Genomic DNA, 13,761 nt, shown 5'->3' with positions numbered 1-13,761 from the left:
CAAAATTTTCTTTATACGTGTCTATTTTTGGATAAGTGGATATTACATGTATGCCAAAAAGTATTAAATACTATTATCCTTGTTTGTAAGCCATTTTTCTCAGTAATATTGCCTTATATTCTCATCTTGGACTCTTCCAATTAAACCATATATTCACTCTCTTAACAATGCTTGTCTTTTCATCATTAGCAAGTGTTAGAAATTTACCCTTTGTATTCTATCCCCACCCCCACTATTGTAATCAACATTCTAAATTACATGGCCCGAAACTGTATTAAATGGCTTTCTGATAGAGCTTCCCAATCTACTTTTTCTTCTTTTCTCCCTCATCTTATTCAGTATGTGTCACCGTGCTCTTTGCTAAATATAAAGAACCATGGCATAGTCGTCTGGAGATTTGGTTCCAAGTTTCATTTCTATCATTATTTCATCACATTGTTAGTGTCACTTAAAGCACTAGATCTTATTGCATCAACTTGAATGGATGGAGATAGTACCAGGATATGGCTGTTTTCCCTCCTTTCCGTAAACTTTTTTGATGCTGATACTTTTAACTATCTAGTTGATTATTTCCTCATTCTCTGCGACTTAATATTTTAGTTTTTCATCTCTGCTATCCCACCTTTATGTGTTTTGCTTCAAATAGGTTAGCACACTACAAAAGCTTCTTCTTCATAAGTTTTTCCTCTACTTCCCTAATTAAACCTATTTTTAACCTCAAGATCCAATATAATTCTTTTCTTTCTTACAGTCTTCTACAACTATTCAGACCATTCCTCTTTTCCTCATTTTAGCTGCAATAGCAACTATAATCAGTTCTGAAGACTCCTGTAATTTCATCTTTTAGTTGCTTTGTGTGAATCATTAATAGAGAATTTGGTTTTATTTTTTTCTTTTAATAATGTGTAGTTCATTATACAGTGGAGGCGCTTTAATAATTATGGGTCATAAGAAAAGATAACAATTGAAAAATAACTGTTTTGTGCACTTGGTGGAATACTTGGCATGAAAAAGTGAGGACTATTTATTTTCTCTTATTGTTCTGAGATGGTAGTCGGAGCTTTTTCTCCTGGGGGATTGGATTTTCTGCCTTTTATTCTGTCCACCCACCAAATTCAGGTGCACAAAAACTAGGAAATGACAATCGGGATTAATGGATAACTGGCACTGGGTTTAGGCTCTGGATAAGGTTCAGAGATATCTGCAGAATGTGTATCGCTTTTGTTACTGTCAAATAGAGCATATTTAGCTTTATTTCTTTTGTGATAATTAGTGTCCCTTTATAAACTTACTTTACTTTTTCTTGTAAGAAATGTGTGTAGATACCACACAAATCACCAGCAAAACAAAACAGAAACAATTTGTGTGAGGTATCTGTGTTGAATTTAAACATTAAACCAAAGCAATGAGGCACACCAGAATAAACAAAAGGTATATTTTTCTTCTCCCCCAAAAGCTCACCGTATTATGTCATGTTTCAGTCGCCTGTCTCAAAATGTTAGAAAATGTAACTGAAAGTGGCTTAAACAGTAAATGGATTCCTAAGCTCAAACCTTCTCACAATCTGAAAGTTTGTCAGTTTAAGTCTGGTCATTCGGCAACTTGAAATGGTCAGAAATCAAGGAAATTCCCACGTATAGATCTGACTCATGACAATTTGGCCTTGGTCATCATGCTTCCCCTCATTATTATAAGATTGAGCATGATCTCCAAACATCATCTACTTCACCCTAATAATGTTAGAAGCCACAAACCAGAATATGATATATTTGTGATCCTTTTTAAGTGCAATAATTTCTTCTTCAAATCTCCTGTTAAAAATCAACCAGTAATCAAAATTGTATTCTATTCTCATTTCCAAACTACTAAGATGAAGAATGGAACCATTTGGCTGTCAATAATTAGCTTGACACTACATGAGGCAAAGGAGAGACACAGATTCCATTAAAGCACAGGACTATTTGGAACCTAAAAAGCAAGTCAGATTCTCTACTAAGGATGAAGGTGAGAGGGTTTAGAAGTGAAATAATATATTATGTTTATCATGTTCCCAAACTCTTTATGAACAATTTTGAAAGATAGAAGAGGACAAATATAATTTGTATCAGCATAACTGCTTAGTGAAAATAGAATTGGGGTGGATATTGAAATAAAAGATTTTTGTTTGTGACTCGTTTTGTGATTCCTGTCTGTGATATTACTGTATTTTGTTTGAAGTCAGTTTCTTTATAGATTAATTAAAGTTTTGCAGAAAGGATTCAGTAAATCACAGGTTTTCAGTTAGGGCATTTCTATGGGAATACCTAGGACTCATAGTTTTGGAGGTTTTATATAATCATAAATAAATATGTGTGTGTGTGTGTGTGTGTGTGTGTGTGTATATATATATATATAATTTTTTTTAGATGGAGTCTCACTCTGTCACCCAGGGTGGAGTGCAGTGGTGCGATCTCAGCTCACTGCAAGCTCCATCTCCCAGGTTCAGCCATTCTCCTGCCTCAACCTCCCGAGTAGCTGGGACTACAGGCGCCTCCCACAACGCCCAGCTAATTTTTTGTATTTTCAATAGAGATGGGGTTTCACCTTGTTAGCCAGGATGGTCTCAATCTCCTGACCTCGTGATCAACCTGCCTCGGCCTCCCAAAATGCTGAGATTACAGGCGTGAGCCACCGCGCCTGACCCAATCCCATATTTCTCAAAGCTTAGTTTACTGTTTTATTTATTTATTTATTTTGTTATTTTTGTCTGACGTGGTTAATTTGAAAGACCTGTCTTCGAGCGCTAATATTCTTCCTTCTTCTTAGTCTAGTTGCTAAAGTTTTTGTCTATATTCTGTAATTTCTTCAATGATTTTTTTTAATTCCTAAAGTTTTGTTTAATACTTATCTCTTTAGTGAATATTCATTCATATTCTAGACTGTTTTTCTGATTTTTTGTGTTTGTTTTCAACTTTCTCTTGGATCTCATTAAACATCTTTAACATCAATATTTTAAACTCTATCAGATATTTCAAATATTTCATTTCAGTTAGGATTTATTGCTGAAGTTAATACCATCCTTTGGGGGTGTAATAACACTTATTTTGTTTGTTTTTTGTGCTACCAGAACTGTTTCTCTAGTTCCTTCTCATCTGGCTAAACTATCTCTTCTTATTATTTTTGAATTTACTTTCATGTGGATGAGTTTTTGTTTTCGTTTTTTTTTTTTTTTTTTTCCTTTGAAGATGTGACTATAATGTATGTTGTGTATCGTTGTTTGGTTTCAGTCCCGGGTGCTTTCAGTGGCAATGACTCCACATTTGTTCCTTGGTTATAAATGGTCTTTGGGCAGAGGCTTTCTTAAATGCTGACTGTAATAGCGATGTATGGGATGTGTGATCAGGCTCACTGCCTTCTGCAGAACTGGGATGGCAGATATCAGGAAGGTTGTTTCATTCCCTAACGCTGCACTTGTTAGCGGGTTTTGCATTGGATTGTGCAGTTCAACCTCTAGGCCACTAGCTGGTGCTTACAAGTGAGAGCCAGCTGTAACTTTGTTTCTTTTTGATAACAGGCTTCTGAGGTCTCGAAACAGTCATCTTGAAAAACCAGAAGAGAATAGTTGGAAGTTATTTATAAAAACATGTAATATTTGAAGACATTGGGCAAAGATAAGTTATTATTCCAGAGAGATCAAATTTAGAATTTCAAATAACACCAACATGGAGGAATGGGTATAGTTAATGAAGACTTTGCAGACTATATATAAATTTTTACTATCAGAAGTAGTTCACATAAAAAACTAATTGCCGGGCGCGGTGGCTCAAGCCTGTAATCCCAGCACTTTGGGAGGCCGAGACGGGCAGATCACAAGTTCAGGAGATCGAGACCATCCTGGCGAATACGGTGAAACCCCGTCTCTACTAAAAAAATACAAAAAAAAAAAAAAAAAAAAAAAAACAAAAAAAACTAGCCGGGCGAGGTGGCGGGCGCCTGTAGTCCCAGCTACTTGGGAGGCTGAGGCAGGAGAATGGCGTGAACCCGGGAGGCGGAGCTTGCAGTGAGCTGAGATCCAGCCACTGCACTCCAGCCTGGGCGACAGAGCGAGACCCCATCTTAAAAAAAAAAAAAAAAAAAAAAAAACTAATTGGGGATTTTTAACTATGTTTTGGTGTTTTTTTGTTTCATTCATTACTTGACAAGTGTACAAAACTGATAGTTTGAGAAATGTATTCTTTAATGAATGCTAGGAATATGTTTTGGAAAAATTTATGAGTCAACAATTTTTATTATAGTTTTGTTATAGTAAGAAACACATAATTTAAAATTACCACCATAGCCATTTTAAGTAGTGTTAATTATATTCAGATTATCGTACAACTTTTTCATTTTGCAACACTGAAACTACATACACTTTTAACAGTAATTCCTACTTCCATTCCTCCCAAACTTGGGGATCACTTCTCTTCTTTCTGTTTCTTTTATTTTGCACATGTTACTGATTTTACCAATCACATTTCTTAATATAAATAGTTTTAATTGTGGAAAATATTTTCTGGCTTTTTATTTCTGATTTCAGTATTCTTTTTTTTTTTTCTCAGCTGAAAAATGTAATAAATTCAGGAGTTAGATAATTTTATTTTCACTAATTTGTCTGTAAAATACATAAAATTAGAAAGATAAATATAAATGAAAAGATAGTGATCATTGCAAATCAGATAGTACAATTATGAATGTATCTATAACTCCAAGAAGATTTCAAAAATCTCTGACACTAAATTTTGTGAGGACTAAATAATGAGTTATGAGGTAATTGTTTCATGTTTAATTTGAGCTTTCCTGTCATTACTCATTTATGACTCTTCACACATGGTATTTTGTTAAAGAAAACATAATTCTTTTTTTTTTAATTTTTAATAACTCCTTATTGATGCAGAAAGATACTGCGGGGGTGGGCATTTATTGATTCATCCATCCATCTTTCCAGTCATTCATTAAAAAATATTATTACAACTTTACAAGTATTAGAAAGACAAACATGTTTCTCTTTTTCTTTTCTTAAGAACTTTCCAGCAGAGTACCTAACAAATAATTCATACAAGAAATGCCACTAGAGTAAAAGAACAAATCAAAGTGATAACCAAGAATAAACATGCACTTGCACTACAAACTATAATGTAATATGAAAGTTCTATAACAAATGTCTGAAAATATTGCTACGAAAGCACTGCATAGGCATAAGGAGACTTTGGAGAAACAGATGACCACTGAAAGATCAAAAAGTAACTCATGTAAGACACATATTTAGAATTTAAAGATGAGAGTAAGAGTAAATATAACAAATTAATGACTGAATATAGTTCATACTTGATCTGGAATGACTTGTAAAAGAGACTTTGTTTACTGCATCCATTACATTTTTTAAAAATGTGTGTCTGCTTTAATTTCACAGGTCTTGCATTTCAAGGAGCAATTGTGATTTAGTCAACAAATTCACTTGGAGAGAGGCACACAACAAATATATGAGATTTCATTAATGCATAAGGATCCAATACATATTTCTGACAATACAAAGCACTTAGTAAAGTATGGAAATGCATAAATGTGAAATAGCATTAAAAGAAAATAAATATTTGGAAAATGTTACTACTGGAGGGAGGAAAAACTCTTTCTTTATGAACATACAATTTATTCTCACTTATTGCAGATATTAAGCAGACTTTTTGACACTGGGTACTTATGTGCAGACTTTTCCTTTCTTTTTCTTCCTTGTAAAAATCTGTGTTCATATGCATCTGTGTCATGAAATAATTAACATATCAATGCACCCAACTATGCTTGAATATCATTAAGTAGATTAAAATGAATGATAAAAGCTCCCTCTAATAAAATGAACATGGCTCTTTTTCTTGTTAATTGTATTAAGCAAAATCCTCTCTTGGGACTGAGTCATTAAATTTATTTTCTCAATCTATAAAATAGAGCCATTAGACATTCGACTTGATCAACATAAATGTCCAATTAAAGCAATTCAGATCTAAATACATTTCCTACTCAAATGCTATTTTGTTTATTTAATCTACCAAGACTGCTTTAATAAGAAAGGAAGCATATTTTCTTCTTTCCTACATGGAATAAGAAGCAAAATGAAACCCATGACTATCTCTCAAACACATTTATATCTGTTTTTGCAAGAATACCAAATATGGATAAATTGAAGGCCTGATGGCCAAGACATTAAATATTATTGAATGATGATCTGAAGAAACACAAATATCTATAATCAAGGCAGGTAGAATGAAATGGTCTCTGGTGGATCAAAGTAGACTTTTCATTTTCTTTCTTTCTTTCATTTTTTTTTTTTTTTTTCTGTAGTGGGACATGGAAACTGAAGGCAATCCCTAAATAAATTCATAATAAACATTACAATAAAATTAATCTTAACAAAGTATAACTACTAAAACATAATTCTTTTCCATTTTTTTTTTTTTTTTGAAAAAAAAAAAAAAAAACAGCTCTGTCGCCTTGGTTGGAGTGCAGTGGCGCAATCTCAGATCACTGCCAGCTCTGCCTCCTGGGTTCACGCCATTCTCCTGCCTCAGCCTCCCGAGTAGCTGGGACTACAGGCTCCTGCCACCGTGCCTGGCTAATTTTTTTGTAATTTTTTTTAGTAGAGACGGGATTTCAACATGTTAGCCAGGGTAGCCTCAATCTCCTGACCTCGTGATGCACCTGCATCTGCCTCCCAAAGTGCTGGGATTATCCTTTCACAAATTGTTAAGAATTCTTTATTTTCTTCCCATTAATCTCAGAATTGAATGAAGGAAACATTTTGAAAATTCAAAAAATCAGCTAAAAGGAATCTTAGGCAGGAAGATCTTCCAAAGGAAAAAAAAAAAAAAAAGAATCAGAAATGCAGAAAATATTGAATTTTATGGAATTTCAAGGGTGAGTCAAAATGCTTGAAATAATGTTTTAATGTTATACCATTTCATGTATAAGAACCTCACAAACATGTTCTCATCCCCAGCCATTTACTGGGAAATTTACTTGCAAATCATTTTATTATTGCAATCATTATGCGTCTATGAATTGACATTGAGATCCACAGTAAGAGTTGCCACTTCTTATTGAGTAGTCAGGTATTCTGTAAACGAATTTTAAAAATGACTGGGAAAATATTAAATGAACCTATACATTTATGTGTTGGTGCTATTTCTTTTTATAGATGAATTTCCACCTGAAATAATTTGCCCTCTGCCTGAAATACATATTTAAACAGCCCTTCCAGTGAGTGCTTCAAACTTTCTCATCTTTTATTGTATTCTACTTTCCACTCATTTTTTAAGGATATTTTGAGAAGATATTGAATTATCATTGACAGTGTTTCCCATCAATCTAAATACGTCATCCCATTGTCTTCCAAAATACACTTTAGAGGATGAGGAGTCCACAATTATCTTTATTTTTGTTTCCCTTTATTTAATCCTTCACTTTCCCAATACTACTTGTATGACTGCTTTCATTATTGTTTTTTGGGGATTTAGTTATAATGTTATTTATGCAGGTTCCATGAAATTTAGAAAAATCTTGGGTATCATTTCTTTAAATATTTTTTTCTCTCCAATTCTTTTGAAATACTTAAACTTGATTTATTCATATATTGGAAAGATTGATATATTCTTACATGTCTCATAATTTTTCCGACTCATATTTTTCTCTCCATTCCTCAAAAGTTTGGACAGTTTGTATTGCTATGTTCTCGATTTCACTGTTGTCAAATTCAACCAAGTGTCTGATATTCTCTTAAGCTCAATAGGAGAGCTATTTTCCCTCTGAAAGTTGCATTTTAGTTTTTATAGAGCTTCCATTTTTCTATTCATTCTGTTGATAATATCTATTTAATGACCTAAAAGTTATCTACAATTGATATTTGAATTTTTTTTTTTTTTTTTTTTTTTTTTTTTTTTTTTTTTGAGACGGAGTCTTGCTCAGTCGCCCAGGCCGGAGTGCAGTGCAGTGCAAGCTCTGCCTCCTGGGTTCATGCTATTCTCCTGCCTCAGCCTCCCGAGTAGCTGGGGCTACAGGCGCCCGCCACTGCACCTGGCTAATTTTTTTTGTATTTTTAGTAGAGACGGGGTTTCACCATGTTAGCCAGGATGGTCTTGATCTCTTGACCTCGTGATCTGACTGTCTCGGCCTCCCAAAGTGCTGGGATTACAGGCGTGAGCCACCGTGCCCGGCCATTTTAAAATTTTTTTGTTGATTTTTGTCTTCATCTTTATCAGTCCTAAATATTTCTATTGACTGATTTTTCTCTTGGTTACAGGGGATGTATTTCTTCTTTTTGTCATGTTTAGTAATATTAGATCATATGCTAAACATTGCAAATTATGCCTTGAATGTTTAAATTTTTGTTTAAAGAATGTTAGGCTATTTAAAAAAACCAGGTAGCTTATTTCTTGGCAGATCAGATTGATCTTTTGAAGACATGTTTTTGTAGATCTAAAATAGCTTCTAATATACAGGTTAGGTCTAGTTAAACTTCAGTCCTTCTCTTAGTTTTATTGGTATATCTACTGAATACATTAGCTGATACTTAAAGACTTCAATTCTCGTTAATCAGAAACAAAATGTCTCTAAATCTTGTACCAGCTCCTCAGTAGATGTTATTTCCCTGGTAGTCATATTTTTTCTGAGCCTGTAGAATCTGATTCTCTACAGCACATCTTGGCATTCAGTCAAGGACACAAAGCAAGACTTAAACAGATTCCTGATTTTTTTTCTGAATAGATTTATGTTCTCTAGAGTGCTACTCCACAAATTCTGGCTCATGTCACCCTCTCAATCTTATATATCTTTGCTTCGTTCCGGAAAGTAATTTTGGGTTTTTACTCCCCTCCTGATGCTATGACATGGTTAATACCTCCAAGTAAAAACCCTGTACAATTGCGGGGGCTCATCTCATTTGTTTCCCTCTTTCAGGAATCACTTCTTCGTAGCCAGTTGTCCAAATATGAAAAAAGTTGTTTTATTCTTTTCTCCAGTCTACTAGTTGTTGACAATGGAAAGAATTGCTGGTAGCAGTTATCTAGTCATGACAGGAGGCAGAAACTTAGATTTTATGACTAAAAGTAAAGTAAACGTTTTATTTAAATATAAAGCCTCAAATAACTGCATTGGTTGGACAGTTTGGAAGGAAAACTTTGTTGCTATAATTTTGGTGGGAATTATAATATGGGTCACCACACAGTATGGTATTATTACTAAGTTATTAGTATAAAGGATATTCACATAACTAAACCTTTCAAATGGAGCCATGCAAACCAGCAATACTGTTACAGGAAGGGATAGGCGAGATAGCTATGTTTGTAAAAATAGTGAAGAAATTGATAGAAAAAGTGATATTCCAATTGCACTTAATAACAAGAGCAACAACCAACATAAAGGACAATGTGATCCATGCCATCAAAAAAAATAAATAATGCAATTATTCTGAAAATCACTTTGAACATATATTTCATTGCAGTATGTATAAATTCATAAAGTGGAAGAATTACCATAATAACAAGACATAAGTAAGAGAATATTCTCTTGTTTACTTAAATCAGATAAAAAAGAGGAACTACAGGAAAAGGAGAAATAGGAGCAGAAAAAAAGATGAGAGTGCATAAGAGGAAAAGGAAGTGACTGTCAATGGCACATAAAGCGGGTACTTCAAGCAGGTAAAGTCATGTACCACATATATTGTTTTGGACAATGAGTAACTATATATATGACAGTGTTTCATAGGATTATAATGGAGGTCAGAAATTCCTCTCACCTAGTAACATGTTAGAACTTCCAGTGGGACAAGATGCGGAGGCGGAAAACAAGTGATATTTATATTCCTGACCCTGTGTAAGCCTAGGCTAATGTTTGTGTTTGTGTCTTCTTTTTTAACAAACAAACAAAAAGCTTAAAAAGTAAATAAAACATTAAAAGAATAGAAAAAAAATCTCATAACATAAATATATACATATATATGTTTGTACAGCTGTAAAATGTGTATTTTAAGGTTATTACAACAGAATCAAAAAGTTAAAAAAAATTTAAAAGCTTATAAGAATTACAGTAAGCGAATGTTAATTTATTATTGAAGAAAGAAATTTTTAAAAATAAATTTTAGTGTGGTCTGAGTATACAGCGTTTATAAAGTCTACGGTAGTGTAATGTCCTAAGCCTTCACGCTCACTGCCCACTCACTCACTGACTCATCCAGAGCAACTTCCAGTCCTGCAAACTCCATTCATAGTAAGTGACCTATACAGGCAAATCATTTTTTTAATCTTTTATGCCACATTTCTACGGTACTTTTTCTAAGTTTAGATACAAAAACATAATTACGTTCCAATTACTTATAGTATTCACTACAGTAGAATACTGTACAGGTTTGCAGCCCAGGAGCATGAGAGGCTATACCACATGTTTAGGTGTGTAGTAGTCTATACTGTCTAGGTTTGGGTAACTACACTCATGACCTTTGCACAAGGATGAAATTGCCTAACAATGAATGCTTCTCAGAATGTGTCCCCATCATTAAGTAATTCGTGACTGTACATTAGTTTGCTAAGGCTGGCATAACAAAATACTGGATAGTTTGAACAAGATAAATTTATTTTCTTACTATTTTGGACCAACAAGTCTGAAATGAAGGTTTCAGTAGGGTTGGTTTCCTTTTCTTTTTTCTTTTTTTTTCTTTTTGAGACTGAGTCTCACTCTGTCACCAGGCTGGAGTGCAGTGGTGCGATCTTGGCTCACTGCAACCTCCTCCTCCCGGGTTCTAGTGATCTCCTGTCTCAGTCTCCTGAGTAGCTGGGATTAGAGGCGCGCATCACCATGCCTGGCTAATTTTGTAATTTTAGTAAAGATGGGGTTTCACCATGTTGGCCAGGATGGTCTCTATCTTCTGGCCTCATGATCTGGCCCCTTCGGCCTCCCAAAGTGCTGGGATTACAGGCATGAGCCGCCGCGCCCGGCCGGGTTGATTTCTTTTGAACTCTCTAGTCTCGGATTGCAGGCGGCCATCTTCTCCCTGTGTCTTCACATGGTCTTCCCTCTGTATATATTTGTGTCCTAATCATTTCTTTTTTAAGGACATCAGTCGTATTGTATTAGGACCCAGAGTTATGACCTCTTTTTAACTCATTTACTTCTTGAAAAACCTTATCTCCAAATATAGTCACAAACTGTGGTGGTTAGGACTTCAATCAACATACAAATTTTGGGAAGGAGACGATTCTATCCATAACAATAGGTAATACATTTGTGAGTCCTTTCTTTAAATGCTCAATGTTTCTGCAGCTTTTACAGTGCCATTGAAGAAGACTTTTCACGTGGGAGTCCTGCATAATTATGACAATATGTTCGCTATAATTTTTTTTTTTTTTTTTTAAAGACAGGGTCTTACTCTGCCTCCCAGCCTGGAATGCAGTGACACAATCTCAGTTCACTCCAGCCTCAACCTCCGAGCCCAAGCAATTCTCCTACCCCAGTCTCCTGTGTAGCTGGGACTACAGGTGATTCTATAATCTTGTTAAAAATGCATGGATCTATAAAGATATGCCTTTAATTATTTTATTGAATACCTAGCCTACAGAAATAACCTATTTTTATTTAACATAGATGAAAGTAGGAGGTAATTATTCACTAACTCATTTTTAAAAAATAAGCAATGATGATTTATAAAATAATACGCTATTTCAATCCCAATAATTATTGCAAATGTGCATGCTTTAAGATATGTTTATTTAACTTAATATAAGAGCTCAGTTTAAGGTTTGTAGGTCAGTGATAGACAAAGATAAGAGAAAAGTAAGTTGCAGAGAACATTAACAGAGTTATCTATTCGAAACTTTCCAAAATGTTTACGGTGGTTTTTCTTCATGGTTCCTTTAAAAGATGTTAATGGATTAATCAATAATTTTTCATGTACATGTTCAAAACAATAACGTCAAATTATCTTACTCCAACTTAATTTGGGGAATAAAATATGAATTAGCCTTAGATATTTTAATATTCATATTTTTATTCTTACATAATTTTGTGATGATTAACTTGAAAGATTTCTGATTGTGATGTATACTCTTCCAAATTAATATAATATTTAAAATTCTACATACTGTGCTAAAATTAAGTGAAACATGTTTGTCATTCTTAAGACATATGCTAAAGGAAAATTGCAATTTAATCTAGCTTTTAATTTTAATATTTTTACAGATAAGAGTAAAGACTCAGAACATTTGAGCTGCTTATGTCATATTCATCTGGTAATAAGTAAAAGTCCTTTAAGTCAAAGCTAGTATTCTTTTCCCCATTTATTTCCACAAAAGTATTTAGCTAAAGAAGGCGGGATTCTTTTTTACTAAGTACTTTTAGTTAATATTCTTAATAGGAAATGTATTTCCAGTTTAGGTTTGTCTAGCTTAACAATATTCAAACTCTTCCAGATATATCATCTCATGTTTTCAATATTCACAAGCACACATTTTAGTTATATTTATTATTTATTTATTTAACAAACAGATACTATTGATGCCAACTGATGAGATACGTATTATTATTTTTCACATTTTGAGGAAGTAGAAATTGAGGCATGAAGCTTTATATATTTGCCCCAACGTATGTGGTAGTTGATGAAATTAGCATTTGAATCCAGCCAGTCTGCCTCCAGGATAAGTAAGCTTACCCACACAATATTCAGGTATAAATGTCAATCAGCCAAAGTATGTTGGGTACATAGATATAACCTGACTATGCTAACATAAGGAAAAGAAAGATGAATGGCAAAGTGGATGAGCAATGCTCTCAAAACTTTTCCTAGATTAGACATTTGTGTTGTCCCTTCAAGAATAGCTTCACAGGCCTATTGCAGTGTCTTTAGAATTATAAGTTCAAACCTTCTTTTATTTCTTGAGTTGTATTGAATTATGATATGTTATCTTCCATGACTTTTTGCTTTACCTCTCCAAAAACTACAAATATTTGTACCTAGTATTTACTTTGCCTATATTCTGTACATACCACTTTATCTTTTGGTGTTTATTGAACACATTTACTTTTTTTATCTCTCTCTTGGCATGGTTTACATATTCATTGTTTTGGGGCAAGGTTAGGCTCTTAAAATGGGTTTTGCTATTTATTTCCCTACCAGCTATCATATATCTTATTTATTAACAGTAAAGTGTTTCATACATTTAAATATCATAGCTCTCATTTTGGGGCAATTAAAATTTAATAAAACAAATATTGAAGTACATTACAACTTAGGAGAAGATATATTTGAATATCTTATTTATACTTTGGAAGGATAATACATGCTCCTACATTATATTGTTTAAAATTTTGATTCTTGTTTTATGTGATTATGAATTCGTGTTTACCCTTTTTCTTATATAAAAAAAGAATGAAATAGTATAGTGTTTGAGGTATGATATTCAAGATAAATACTATTCTTTCGTTCGTTTTATTAGTTTAAAAATATTTCAATGATAAATTATAGTTACTTTTTCTTAGAGTATATTATTCAAATTCACAGAAGCTTCTCTGATTTCTACCTTGTTTTTCACTAATATTTTCATATATGCATTAAATTTTAATTTTCCCTAATTAAGCTGTTATTTGAAATTCTTAATCATTTATGTTGCTTACTGCTTTATGTAATTTGTCCTCAATCTTCTCATATTTCTTATGAGTGTGTTATCTAAAGTGGTGAATTTTTAGGAAAAAATATAGAAAGGCATA

General features: G+C 33.4%; 1 long non-coding RNA gene across 2 annotated transcripts in view; it reads left to right on the top strand.

Moving 5' to 3' along the window:
- The window catches only part of LOC105487790 (uncharacterized), a 96,255-nt gene that overhangs the window by 66,065 nt on the left and 16,429 nt on the right, over positions 1–13,761 (top strand). Inside the window, exons 4-6 of one of the 2 annotated variants that reach the window (XR_011620624.1) lie at positions 1,871–2,004; positions 9,591–9,704; positions 11,417–11,537. This is a non-coding gene — a long non-coding RNA (uncharacterized lncRNA). The remainder of the gene's footprint in view (positions 1–1,870; positions 2,005–9,590; positions 9,705–11,416; positions 11,538–13,761) is intronic. The other variant, XR_011620625.1, reaches the window with a different exon arrangement.

The sequence above is a fragment of the Macaca nemestrina genome, chromosome 3, assembly GCF_043159975.1.
Source record: "Macaca nemestrina isolate mMacNem1 chromosome 3, mMacNem.hap1, whole genome shotgun sequence".
Taxonomy (NCBI): domain Eukaryota; kingdom Metazoa; phylum Chordata; class Mammalia; order Primates; family Cercopithecidae; genus Macaca; species Macaca nemestrina.
This window is presented reverse-complemented; position numbering and strand designations above follow the sequence as displayed.